The following is a 13,585-nucleotide window of genomic DNA, read 5'->3' on the forward strand; positions in this document are numbered from 1 at the left end:
TTAGAAAAAATAGGCAAAGAAGTATCCTACCAAATTCTTTTTAAGACACAAGGTGTTGATACCTAGTCCAGGAAGAGCCAAAACAGAGAAATGATATTATAGACCAATTTCCTTAATGAATATAGGGGAAAATGCAAAAATTTTAAATAAAATGTTAGCAAAGAAATTATGGCAATTTATCACCAGGATAATACCTTATAACGTGGTGGGATTTATACCAGGAATGGAGGGCTGATTCAATATTAGGAAAATTGTTGGTATAATTGACCATATCAATAACAAAACTAACAAAAATCATATGATTATCTTAATAGATGCAGAAAAAGATTTTGACAAAATACAGTATCCATTCCTATTAAAAACACTAGAGAACATAGGAATAAATGGAGCTTTCCTTAAAATAATAAGCATTGTCTATCTAAAACCATCTGCAAGCATTATATGTAATGGAGAAAAACTAGAAGTATTCCCAATAAGATTAGGGTGAAACAGGGATCCCCATTATCATGACTATTTTTCAGTATCTTACTAGAAATGTTTACTTTAGCAATAACAGAAGATAAAGAAATGGAAGTAATTAGAATTGGCAATGAGGAGACAATGCTATTGCTTTTTGTAGATAATATAATGATATACTTAGAAAATCCTAGAGAATCAACTTAAAAACTACTTGAAACAATGAACAATTTTAACAAAGTTACAGGATATAAAATAAGCCTATATATGCATATATATGTATACATACATACACATATATATGTACAAATATATATATATATGCATACGCATATATTTCCAACAAAGTCCAACAACAAGAGAGAGAAAGAGAAATTCCATTTAAAATAAATGGAGACAAAAAAAATTTGGGAGTCTACCTGCCAAGATTAACCCAGGAACTATATGAACACAGTTACAAAACATTTTTCACATACGTAGAGTCAGATCTAAGCAAAAGGAAAAATATCAATTGCTCATAGGTAGGCCAGGCTAATACAATAAAAATGATAATTCTTCCTAAATTAGTTTTACTGATTCAGTATCATACCAATCAAACTACTAAAAATTATTTTATAGGGTAATATGACAGAACAGGAAGATGATAAATGTTGGAGAAGATGTGGGAGAGTTGGAACACTAATTCATTGTTGGTGGAGCTGTGAGCTGATCCAACTATTCTGGAGAGTAATTTGGAACTATGCCCAAAGGGCTACAAAAATGTGCATACCCTTTGACCCAGCAATACTGCTTCTAGGACTCTGTCCCCAAGAGATCATAAAAATGGGAAAGGGTCCCACATGTACAAAAACATTTATAGCAGCTCTCTTTATGGTGGCCAAAAACTGGAAATCAAGGAGATGCCCATCAATTGGGGAATGGATGAATAAATTATGGTATATGAATGTAATGGAATACTATTGTGCTATAAGAAATGATGAACAGGAAGACTTCAGAGAGGCCTGGAAAGACTTATATGATCTGATGCTGAGCAAAAGGAGCAGAACCAGGAGAACTTTGTACACAGCAACAACCACAGTGTGCAAGGAGTTTTTCTGGTAGACTTAGAACTTCATTGCCATGCAAGGACTTAAAAAATTCCCAGTGGTCTTTTAAGGCAAAATGCCTTCCACATCCAGAGAAAGAACTATGGAATTCAGTCACATATTGTAGCAGATCATTTTCTTTTGTATTACATTTTGGTTTGTTACATGATTTCTCCCATTCATTTTAATTCTTTTATACAACTTGACTATGGTGAAAATGTATTTAATAAGAATGTATGTGTAGAACCTATATAAAATTGTATGCCATGTCAGGGAGGGAGGGGGAGGGAAAGAAATAATCTAGGTTGTATGGCTGTGATTGTGGAACACTGAAAATAAATAAATTATTTTATAGAGCTAAAAAAAACCCCCAAAATTCTTTTGGAAGAACAAAAGGTAAAGAATATCAAAAGAACTAATAAAAAAAATGCAAAGGAAGGTGGCCTAGCTATACAATATTGAAAACCACATTATAAAGCAGTAATCATCAAAAGTATTTGGCACTGGCTTAGAAATAGAGTGGCAGATCAGTGGAATAGGTTAGGTACACAAGACACATTAGGAAATGACTATAGTATTCTACTGTTTGATAAACTCAAAGACTCCAGCTTCTGGGATAAGAACTCAGCATTTGACAAAAGCTGCTGGGAAAAGTGGAAAATAGTAAGGCAGAAACTAAGTATAGACCAACATCTTATACCCTATATCAAGATAAAGTCAAAATAGGTACACAATTTAGACATAAACGGTGATACCATAAGTAAATTAGGAGAGCAAGGAATAGTTTGCCTGTCAGATCTATGAAGGAGGGAACAATTTATGACCAAACAAGATAGATAACATTACAAAATGAAAAATGGCTAATTTTGATTACATTAAATTAAAAAAGTTTTGCACCAACAAAACCAATACAACCAAGATTAGAAAAAAAGCAGAAAGCTGATATATACATGTATATATATATATATGTGTGTGTGTGTGTTGATATATATATTTACAGCCACTGTTTCTGATAAAGGCCACATTTCTCACATATATAGAGAACTGAGTCAAATTTATAAGAATACAAGTCATTTTCCAGTTGATAAACTGTCAAAGTATATGAACTGGCAGTTTTCAGATGAAGAAAGCTATGTATAGTCATATAAAAATGCTCTAAATCACTATTGATTAGATAAATTAATTAGCTAAATAAGTTAGATATATAGATATAATTAGATATAATTATATCTAAATAATATATAATATATTATATGTATAAATATATAATATATATTATATATAATATATATAATTATATCTAAATAATCTATGTCTAATATATATAATTATATAGATATAATTAGATAATATAATAGATATAATTAGATAAATAAATTAAAGCAGTTTTGAGGTGCCACCTCACACTCATCAGATTGACTAATATGCCAGAAAAGGAACATGATTAATGTTGGAGAAGACGTGGAAAAATTAGAACATTTATGAACTGTTGGTAGAGTTGTGAACTAACCCAACCATTCTGGATAGCAATCTGGAACTATGTCCAAAGGACTAGAAAACTGTACATACCCTTTGATCTAGCAACACCACTACAAGGTCTATATCCCAAAAGGATAAGAGAAAAGGGAAAAGGACCCACGTGTACAAAAATATTTCTAGCACCTCTTTTTGCGGTGCCAAATAATTAGAAATTGAGGGAATGCTCATCAATTAGGGAATGACTGAACAAGTTGTGGTATATGAATGTAATGGAATACTATTGTTCTGTAAGTAATGATGAGCAGGTAGATTTCAGAAAAACCTGGAAAGACTTATATGAACTGATGCTGAGTGAAGTGTGCAGAACCAGAACATTGTGCACAGTAACAACAACGTTGTGTGAAGATCAACTATGATAAACTTAGCTCTTCTCAGGAATACAGTGATCTAAGACAATTCCAAAAGACTCATGATGGAAAATGCTACACGCATCCAGAGAAAAACCTATGGAATCTGAATAATGGCCTGCAGAGTTGGGACAAGAGTCTCTGACCTTTGATTCCAGAGTATATGCTACGCTCAATGTATATTGCTAGATGGGAGATTCCAGGGTGATACCAGAAGCTATCCCTAGTTCAGTGTTTTTAAGGTAATGTTATTGAACTCAGTGCCTATGTTGTTCCTTAAAATCAATGGAGAAAAGACAGATAAGGTAAGGTAATAACTAGCTAAGCATTTTGTTCACTACAATGTAACAAATCACTGAATCACAGTCGCAGAAGGTTACATTTGGAAGGAACCTCAATACATTATCTATTGTAACATATACCTGAAAAAAAGAACAACTTTATACAGCATATCTAAGAAATCTCTTTGAGATTACATTCTGTTATTGCCATATCTTGTGTGTATGTTTATTTGCATGTCTCCTCCTTTAGATTCTGAGTTTCTTAAGGGCAGTAACTTTGGTTTTGCCTTTCTTTGTGTCTTCAGCATTTAGCACAGTGCCTGGAATATAGAAAATACTTAACAAATACTTATATACTGACTGACTGTATATTAAGTCTTTGCTTTAAGATTTGTATTGAGAAGGGTCCAATTACCTTCTGGGGTAGTTCCTTCCACTTTAAGATCATTCCAATTATTACACAGTTTTTTCTTCAGTCAAGACGAAATCTACTTCTTTTTACCTTTTACCCAATGATACTAGTTCTGCTCTTTTGAGGATCAGATTGCCTACTATTTTAATCACATGTGAAGTTTTCTTCTTTGCCAGACACAATCTGAGGAATTTGGACATGGAAAAGTTCAAAGTTCTCTTTATGAGAAAATGAACTTGTAATTTAATTTATTTTTCTCTGTTTTTTTCACATGTAAATACAATTATAAGTGGGATTAAAGGCATTGACTTTGTTCATATACTAATAAGTCTAATTCTGCTTCACTTATGTTGCCATATAAGGTCACCTTAGCTGAGTTAAAATTAACCTCACTGTTATCTTTCTAATGTAGCAACTTCTTACTAGTGCCACTAATGGTATGCCTACTGTATTTAAAGACTTTGTGAAGTTATTTTAGATTTTCTAGTTTTATTTATAAATTTCTACATTCTAAAAGATGTTATATCTTATATCTATGATATAAACATAAACTTCTTTACTGCAAATTTTGAAGGAAAACTGAAAAAAATTCCGCTGTATTCTTAGGTGTAAACTTCTCTTGCTGTGTTCTAAATAAATATTTTCTAGAAGGCAATAGAGTTGTAATCATTTTAACTCTACAATCTAATGAGAAAAAGATCAAGGGTCTTAAAAGGTCCTAATCAACAGAATAATTTTAAAAATTCCTTATATTTGACTTTAGAGTTTTCTCTTATTTCCATCTTTTACTTAAAAGTAGAGTTGCTTTCTAAATTACATGTCTTTTCCTAATATTGATATTTCCTAAGATCTCTTATTTACATAGCCAATTGGCTTGAGGAAATGATGGTTGTAACAGTTTTCAATTAACTAGTTTTAATGTGATCTGAGAAATCTAGAAATCTACTTCTTCCCTTTTGACTAAGAAATACTCATTTTCACATAAGTTTATCACCATCTTTCTTCTTCTCACCTATTTTTTTTGTGTGTGGAATTAATATAGAAATGGCTCTGGGACAGCATCATGCTTAACAACGTTGACTAGCTATTTTATCTATAATAATATGTAGAACATTAAATTCAAGAGTAATAGCAGAATAGTGATGGTCCCAGGGCCATTTCTATATTAATTCCACCAAAAAAAAAGTGAGAATTAGAGAGAAAAACAGAAAGAATGATGATGATAAACCTTTGTAAAGATGAATATATTGTAGTCGAAAGGGAGGAAGCAGATTACTAGATATTCTCAGATCACATTAGAAACTAGTTAAAAATATTCAGAGATATTTTGGGAACATGCAGGCATAATTTCACCAAAAAAAGAAAGGCTGTAGAATATATATATTGCAAGGTATTTGTTTGATGTAACTGGAAGTAGTTTACCTCTGGATAGGGCACTTAAGTGCCCAAGATCAAAGAGTTGAGTCCCAAGGTTCTCTAAGGGTGACATATATTTGAATTCAATCAAAAATATGTTGACAAATGAGCATTGATCAAATAGTTACATAATTTTTTTTAAAGATAAAAAAATAGAGGGGATTTGTGAGGGCAATTCAGCACCAGATCACTGACACCAGCAATTACATACAGACTACCCTTAAAAAGTTCAGATTTATTAATCAATACAGGTTATATGAAGAGGAAAAGATAGAACTAGTGTAATGCCTCACTATAGGCTGCAAAATTTTAGTACCTACAAAATAAATACCTAGCAAGACACAACCTGGTGCCTAAAAATTATACACTAAGAGCTTGATATTTCATAAATTAACAGACAATAATCATCATGCTTTAAATATATACTTTAAATTATCCTTGATAATTCATCTAATAAATTACTGAAACTGGACCATTATCACAAATAGAATTGTTGGCTACAATGACTCAGATACAACATTGATCTGTAAAAATTTAAGAATAACATTTCAAATAGATTTCTCCATTTCAAAAACTCATAATATCTAAGCTACATTACGGATGAAATGATTTCAAAATGTTATAATCTAGGAGAATATATAAAACCATGTGAGAATAGGATGAGATGCAATGTCATCTCTTTTTTTCTTATCTATCACTGGAGATGAGTCCATATATATGTATATATATGTATGATGTACACACACATATTTAATATACAAATGAACTCAACCAGCATGTCTACAGGAAAATATTGAATGAATGACCAAATCATACAAATTCATTTAAAGAAGTAGAAGAGTTCATGAAAGCAATTCAGGTGTGAATCATAACCACCAGAAATTACAAAAGGGTTAACTTTAAGTAAACAACACTTATCAAATGCCAAAGATTATGAAATGAAAAGTTAGAAACATAGCATAGTAATATATCATTTCACCAAAAAATGATAGTGAGATAAATAATAATAATTAAGACAATCAACATGAACTTACATAGAATTTTAATTGTTTTACTTATATATTATTTTCTAGGGCAAGGGAGATCCAGGTGCTGTGGGAAGTTCTAGGATGAACTAGTAATACAGGCATGATTCTGAAATCTAGAAGGTCAGGAACAGTTTCCTCGTTTGCATTATGAGGTGGTTAGACTGCATGAACTCTATGTGCTTTTTTGGCTATGAATCATAATATTCTATTCGTGTTTTGCAGACAAGAAAAATAAAACTCAGAAAAGTTAAGCACTTTGTTCAAGAGCACATGGCTGGTAACTGATCCTCTTACTTGAATATCTGGATAGTATTACTGAGGTAACCTGGGATTAAAAATTGGCTTCAGAAAATGCTTCAATGTATTTATTGTCCCATGGGCAAAATGAGTATGGTATGAGTACTTCCTCCACCAGTTCAGATCATCATGCATCCAAGCCTTTTATCTTCCTGCCTTTTCATAAGTCTACCAAGGAGGCTCTCTCAGAGTGTTGGAAGCTTTACTCAGGTTCTTTAAATGGATGCCAGCAAAACATCTAAGTTTCCTCCCTCTATTATGCTTAGCTCTTGCTACAAATTTGGTCTACTTTCTTTTCCAATCATAAATTTCACTGATAATGAATTTGATGCCATTTAACATGTACACAGAAATCATCTTGATAATATTCTAAAGCATATTTATATCCATCCTTCCTCTTTCCTTTATCTTTCTGCTTACTTGTGATTCTTTTGAAATCATAATCTATGACCCATAGTCATACAATATCACCAGGACAATAATACTCTTACAACGATGGGCTTCTGGTAATATGCAGTTTGAGATAATTAAAAATGATGTTCACTTACCTAAATTAGAACACATATGATCTTTTATTTTTTCTATTCAATTCTGGGTATAGCTCATTAACTCTTTATGTTCCTGCCCAAGGGATATTAATGGATGAATTTAATGAGCTAATTATCCAATTGGATAGAATAATCTATGCAATATTCAGTCTTCATCCACTTTATTTTTCCTTTGTGAATGACTGGACAAATCTTTTTTTAAGGAAGCATGGATATCATTGAAAAGTCCCCATAGCGTTCTGGGGCTCAATTTCATCAATATAGTGTCCTGAATAAAGTCCAATTGGAAAATGAGCCAGAGAGTCATATAATCATAGAATTTTAATTTTGGAAGGAACCGCAGTGGTCATCTAGTTCAATCCATGAAATGAATCTCTAATTTGTAATGCTGGATAAGTAGTTATCTAGGTTCTCCTTGAAGAGCTCCAGTGGGTAGAATCTATCACCTCATAGGACAACCCACCCACCTTTGGAGAACTCTTATTATTAGGAATTTTTCCTGATATTAAGCTTGTTTCCTTCTTTGAAACTTTCACACATTTCTCCTTGTTTAGACCAGTAGGGACAAACAGAATAAGTTCAATCCCTCTTTCATATGGTAGCCCCTTAAATATTTGAATACAGTTATTATATATCTATATATATAATAAGATCTGGGTCTTCTTTTCTCCAAGGTCCATTCAATCTTAGTCAGAGACTCTATAGATGCTTATTTTTGATGCAAAAAAAAATGCACAAAGTAAATTATCTGATGGAAGATACCTAAAAACTGTTTAGTTGAAGAGATAATGTTTAGTATGCCTTTTCTACTATGTTTTGTAACATTATCAAAAGCTAATATTTTTGTGTTGCTCCCTCTGATCTACCTCCACAATTCATGAGTTTTCAGGGTTTTTTTTTTTCTTTCAGGTTTGGTCTCCAGGGGAGTGACTATTATACCCATGGATTTCAAGGGGATAGCTTTAGGTTGTGGGCCCCTATTATTATACTTTACAAGCACTCCCGATTCTATTGGTAAGTGAACCAGTAGACATAATAAGCTTAAAGCATGACATAGGAAGATTAACAGCTACAAAACATCCCCCTATAATTCTGAGGAGAGAGAGAGAGAGAGAGAGAGAGAGAGAGAGAGAGAGAGAGAGAGAGAGAGAGAGAGATGAAAAGCAACTCCCTTTCAAAGACTGGATTCGTCCTCCACTGCTGGTTCTCATATGGAGTAATTGCAGAGCTACATACTGGCTTTTTAAGGACTATCAGGAGGCATGGCCAGTTTTTTTCCCTCAGTCAATGGTCATGTTCTCCTACCAATTAAATCAGACATTTTTCATACTTTGTAGAGGAAGCTGGGGAGTGGGGGGGAGGGGGGGGGAAGAAAAACATTTTTATACTAAGTTTAACACCTTGATATCTTATCCTTACTTTTTGTTATTATATCCTTCTCTGGGAATTTGGTCAGGGATCAATCCTCCCCTCACCCATACTTTATTTTTTATTTATTTAGAATTTTTATCCCACCTCTTCCCTCAAAAGACTGTAGGCATTTCTATATTATAAGAGATAATATAGATCCATCAATGCTTCATAAGATTTATGGTTTCAGCAGCGTTGGTATTCTCCCTATTTATATGAGTTCAAATAGAAATAATCACCATGTCTTTAATGTTCTCGGGGTAAGGCTCTCTCATTTTAGGTAGGTAAGCTCTCCTTCTATTACTGAGCTTGCAATATAAGCATTTCTAGTTTAAGATCTGTCTGAGCTTATGCTGTCTTAGCATAGCCTTTGAGTATGCAAGGTGGTCTTCACACCATGATAAGAAATCAAAGATGGAACAGAGGAAGTGGACTATATTAATGAAAAAAATTAAATAAAAAACAGAGCAAAGTGATTCCCTGAATATTCATCTTGACAAGGTATACCAGTTATGTCCAAGAAAAAAGAAGACGTAATCTTTTAATTGTTGATAACTGTCAATAAGCCTTATTTCTTTTATTAATATGCTACACTCTTCATGAAAAACATTCCTTTTCAGGCCCTCATTTTAATAAACTATCCAATCTTCATAGATTTCTATTGGGAGCCGGTTGGTACAGTGAGTCAGGAGAGAACTAGATTTGAATTTTGCTCTTTAGATATGTGACCCTGGGTCACATATTATATGGTAACTCCTCTAATCCTCAGTTTTCTCTACTATAAAATGGGTATAATATTTGTAGCAGTTGATCTTCAAAGTTGTATCAAATGTGATAATGCCTTTGCAGCACTCTATAAATGCCAGTTATTATCTTTGTTGTTCTTGCTGGTATTATCTGAGAAAGGCTGACAGTAACCTTAGTGATTTTAGAGAGAACTTGGCTTTTCCCTACATTCTTTAATTGTTTTATTTGATAATTTTCAACAATTAAATATTCAAAGTGATCCAATAATGAAGAAAGATTTTACTTCTGTAGTATCTTATTGGTACCTTTTTAATCATAGTAGGAAAAATTCCATAGTAATCGGCTTTGATTAACTGTTAATGGACTAAGCCCAGTCAGATTCATGTCCTGTCTTGTTGTTAGCATTTTCTCTAACTCCAGATAGATGAACCATGGGCAAGCATTAACTTATGGAGCTCTGGTCTTTCTCTCATTCATCTTTTGAAGATAGTAGTGTTGTTTTAGAAAGAAGAGAATGGAAATGCAGAGAAATGGAAGGACCTCCAATTCACTTACAGGAAATTTTGCTTTTTCTAATTACTGCTTTTAATTTTTCTTTTCCCTCAATGTATTTCAAATGATAGTCATTGTACTTTGAAAAGAAATAGAAAGTATTACTAAACTAATTTCTGTAGTACCTTTATGGAATAAGCATCATTATTCAAATTTTATTTATAGATAAACTGAATTAAAATGGTTAAACTTCTTACCCAATTTCCCCATGTGGCTATACTACCACTAACTGACTTATCAACCATACATCAACCATATCTGTATTGACAGAACCTCATCATCCTGTAAGATCTCATCAGCTTTAGTACTCTGCCTCATCCTTACTCTCTGCCTCTCTGATTGGAGGGTGGGGCCATGAAGTCCTGACCTCCATTTAAGGAGAAATCTCAGCTTAGACATAGCATTTCTGTACTCCTTTGGGATTTCTCTGACTGACTTTTTCACTCTTCTCCCTTCCCCTACCTCTTTTCAGGTTCTTTTTGTGTGTTTTTTTCCCAATTAGATTATAAGCTCCTTGAGGAGAGGGCTTGTCTTTTTAAAAAATATATATTTGTATCCCCAGAACTTAGCACAGTGCCTGGCACATAGTAGGTACTTAATAAATGTTTAGTGACTATTAACAGAAGCATGGCTCTCTTGGTCCCTAGCCTATCGCAAGGTCTAGTATAGTTTACCTCACTTTTTTTTTTTAATGTGAAGTTATGGAACCACAGTGAGATGGAATTAACATTAGCAAACAAAGCATCTTCAAAAAAAAATAGATACTGAGTTTTATAAATTGTATATTCAGTGGGCCTTGAAACACTGTTAGCACAATGAATGATCTGGGTCCTGAAGCTGAGAAAATCAATTTTATTTAAACTCCAGCAAATAGTCTCTCCCTTGCTCTTGTAAGCTAACAAATCACATTGACCCTCTCCTTAAAATAACAAGTATTTGGATAGAACTATTGTTTGGTTTCAGGTTTATTACCTTAGCAGGATGATGCACCATCCATTAAAAATGGGAGTGTTAGGATTGTCTCGCCAAACAGGCACTCTAAGTGACTGAGGCTTTCTTAGCACTGATGCCAGCTTCACTATGGATGAGACATTTCTTTTTGCTATCAAAGGTGAATGGAAAAGATCAGCAGCTATCCAGGAAGGATAAATGTATTATTCCATGGTCCCCCATTACTTACTCCACAGAGAGCCTACATTACCATAGAAATAAATTGCTTGTTGTTTCTTTAAGGCCTCTGCTTTTATTTGATATTACTCATTTTAACTCCTTATTTCCTTTGTGGAGAGCTCTAGCATTTTCTCAGGAGAGGGAAAGAATCAATTTTCCTTGCTTTCATGACACAAAACTCAGAAAACCAAGAGGCCGATTCTTCTTTCTTCTCCCCCCCCCCCCTTTTGTTTTAACTTTGTTTAAAACATCCATTTCTGTGCCACAACTGAATGAAACTGCTGAGTTGGCCAAGGCAGTAAATTGAACCAGTCCTTTTACCTCTAGAAAATATTAAAGCATCCTTCTGCCACTGAGCTGGCATGCATTGCTGGCTCAAGTGCTACCATTGACTGGAAGGAAGGAAAATACATTATCACTCCTGTGCTGTCCTTATTGCCAGAGGGTTTCACTCTGAACTATGGTATTCAGAAAAGCCAGGCAGGGAGGGAGAGGGTTAGGGTAAAAAGGAAGACATGGAGGTGCTTTAAAAAATATGTTTTTTAAAGAGATTGACTAAAATTTTGGAGACAGAACAGTTAGGAAATTCAACTTACATGCAAAACCAACTGCTTTTTTTTTTTTTTAAAGAGGCAAGTTAAATAACCACATCCTTCCCTTATTCTGCAGGTACAGGTTGGAGAGCAACAGGCTTGGGTATTTTAAATGGCTTCATCAAATCAATTCCAGTGGATCTGAAACCTGTCGAGACAAGATTTCATCTCTCTTAGACTTAAAGATGTATATTTCATACCCAGGAAGGTTGCAAAAAGATTATTTTCTTAAGATTTTTTTTTCTTGCCAGCTTTGGGAATAAACCCATTTTCAAGGCATACCTCCTCTTATTTCACATTTTTAAAATTTAATTTTAAATAAATCACTCACCTATATCTGGAGTTAGAACAATAAATTGCTAAGCATAGAAGAGTTTATAAAATTGTTCATTACATATATTATTTTCATGATTCCCAAATAAATAATAGATATAAGATTTTGTTGATTTTATAAATGGAGAGTTAGAAACAGTGGTAAAATTACTTGCTTTAGACCACAGCAAAAGATTCAGGATCAGGAAAGAGACCCTTCTAGTTCATGATACTGTGGCCGTGCCCCATCTCCTTCCCCATTCTTGCTTTGTCAAACTGGTTACAAACAATGTGAGCCGGTAACTAAAAGAAGATGTGATCATTTTCATCTGTATCTTCACAGTCTGTTTGCAGTTCTGATTCTATTGTGTAACATGTTGGATAAGCAGATCCCTGATGAATTCAAAGTCAGTAAGTTAGCTCCTGAATCTGTAACAGACCGTTGTTAATAAGGTTATATCTTTCAGGTTAGTCATTCTTCCCGTTTCTGCCCTCCACCCAGTCCACAATGAGTTTTCTAATTCTTTGTAATTCAGAATCATTCCGCCTTTGGCAACAGAGATCTAAAGAGAAATAAAAATTAAAAAATTAAAACTTGAGATAAGTATAACTTTTCAAAAAGTTACTACATCCAAAAATTCAAATAATATGAAATTACTACTCTACTGTTCTTACAGATGCTGTTTTCTATAAAAACTGAAGTGCTTCCCTGTATTATTTTTTTAAAGGTTTAAGCAATCATTCAGATAATCAACAATCATTACTGTGAAATTTTATCAAAGTAAGTATACTCTATCCTTGAACTTCTATGTGTGGGCCCATTTTGTCAATCAGATAAAATTTCCGAGGCTCTTTCCTGGAGGCATGAGTGGTTAACTTGATCTTACTGCACTGCAAAAGATTTTGTGCTACAAATCATTTTTCATAAAAGCTCTTTATTGTGTGTGCTGGGAGAACTCCAGACAGACTCTTTCTGAAAAAGAGCTTCAAGGTTGTTTTCTTTCCTTGGTCGCTTCAGATGAAATGAAAATTCCTTGTAATCCTGACAAACCAACAGAACATTAAAGGAAGAGGCAAAACCCGACACAGGGGAAATAAGCATCTTGACACATAAAGGTGTAATTCCTAATGAACAGCCAGGCAATCAAAAAAAATGGGGCCTGGGGTGGGAAACTGAAAACTCTGATCTGGAAACACTTGAGTTTATCTTGCCATAAATTTAAAAGGGCTTTTGAATCTGTCGGAAGTCCCTGATTTTCACCTAGAAAGCCAAGCTCAGGTATCCAAAGATTCTACCCCAAATGCAAAATGCTTGCCAAACCATCCCTTTCATTTCTTGTATCAGAGGTCAGCTTTCCAAAGAGCCCCACTAAGAGTCAAACTAACATGAAG

The 13,585-nt window shown here is 33.7% G+C and overlaps 1 long non-coding RNA gene across 3 annotated transcripts in view; it reads left to right on the forward strand.

Annotated features, from left to right (window-relative positions):
- LOC140520920 (uncharacterized) overlaps positions 1-12,316 on the forward strand; it is a 56,559-nt gene extending 44,243 nt beyond the window's left edge. For 2 of the 3 annotated variants that reach the window (XR_011972704.1, XR_011972705.1), the window contains exons 2-5: positions 6,610-6,684; positions 6,787-6,884; positions 8,319-8,423; positions 11,958-12,316. This is a non-coding gene — a long non-coding RNA (uncharacterized lncRNA). The remainder of the gene's footprint in view (positions 1-6,609; positions 6,685-6,786; positions 6,885-8,318; positions 8,424-11,957) is intronic. The other variant, XR_011972706.1, reaches the window with a different exon arrangement.
- Positions 12,317-13,585: the final 1,269 nt, after the last annotated feature.

The sequence above is a fragment of the Notamacropus eugenii genome, chromosome 1 (genome assembly GCF_028372415.1).
Source record: "Notamacropus eugenii isolate mMacEug1 chromosome 1, mMacEug1.pri_v2, whole genome shotgun sequence".
NCBI classification, from domain to species: domain Eukaryota; kingdom Metazoa; phylum Chordata; class Mammalia; order Diprotodontia; family Macropodidae; genus Notamacropus; species Notamacropus eugenii.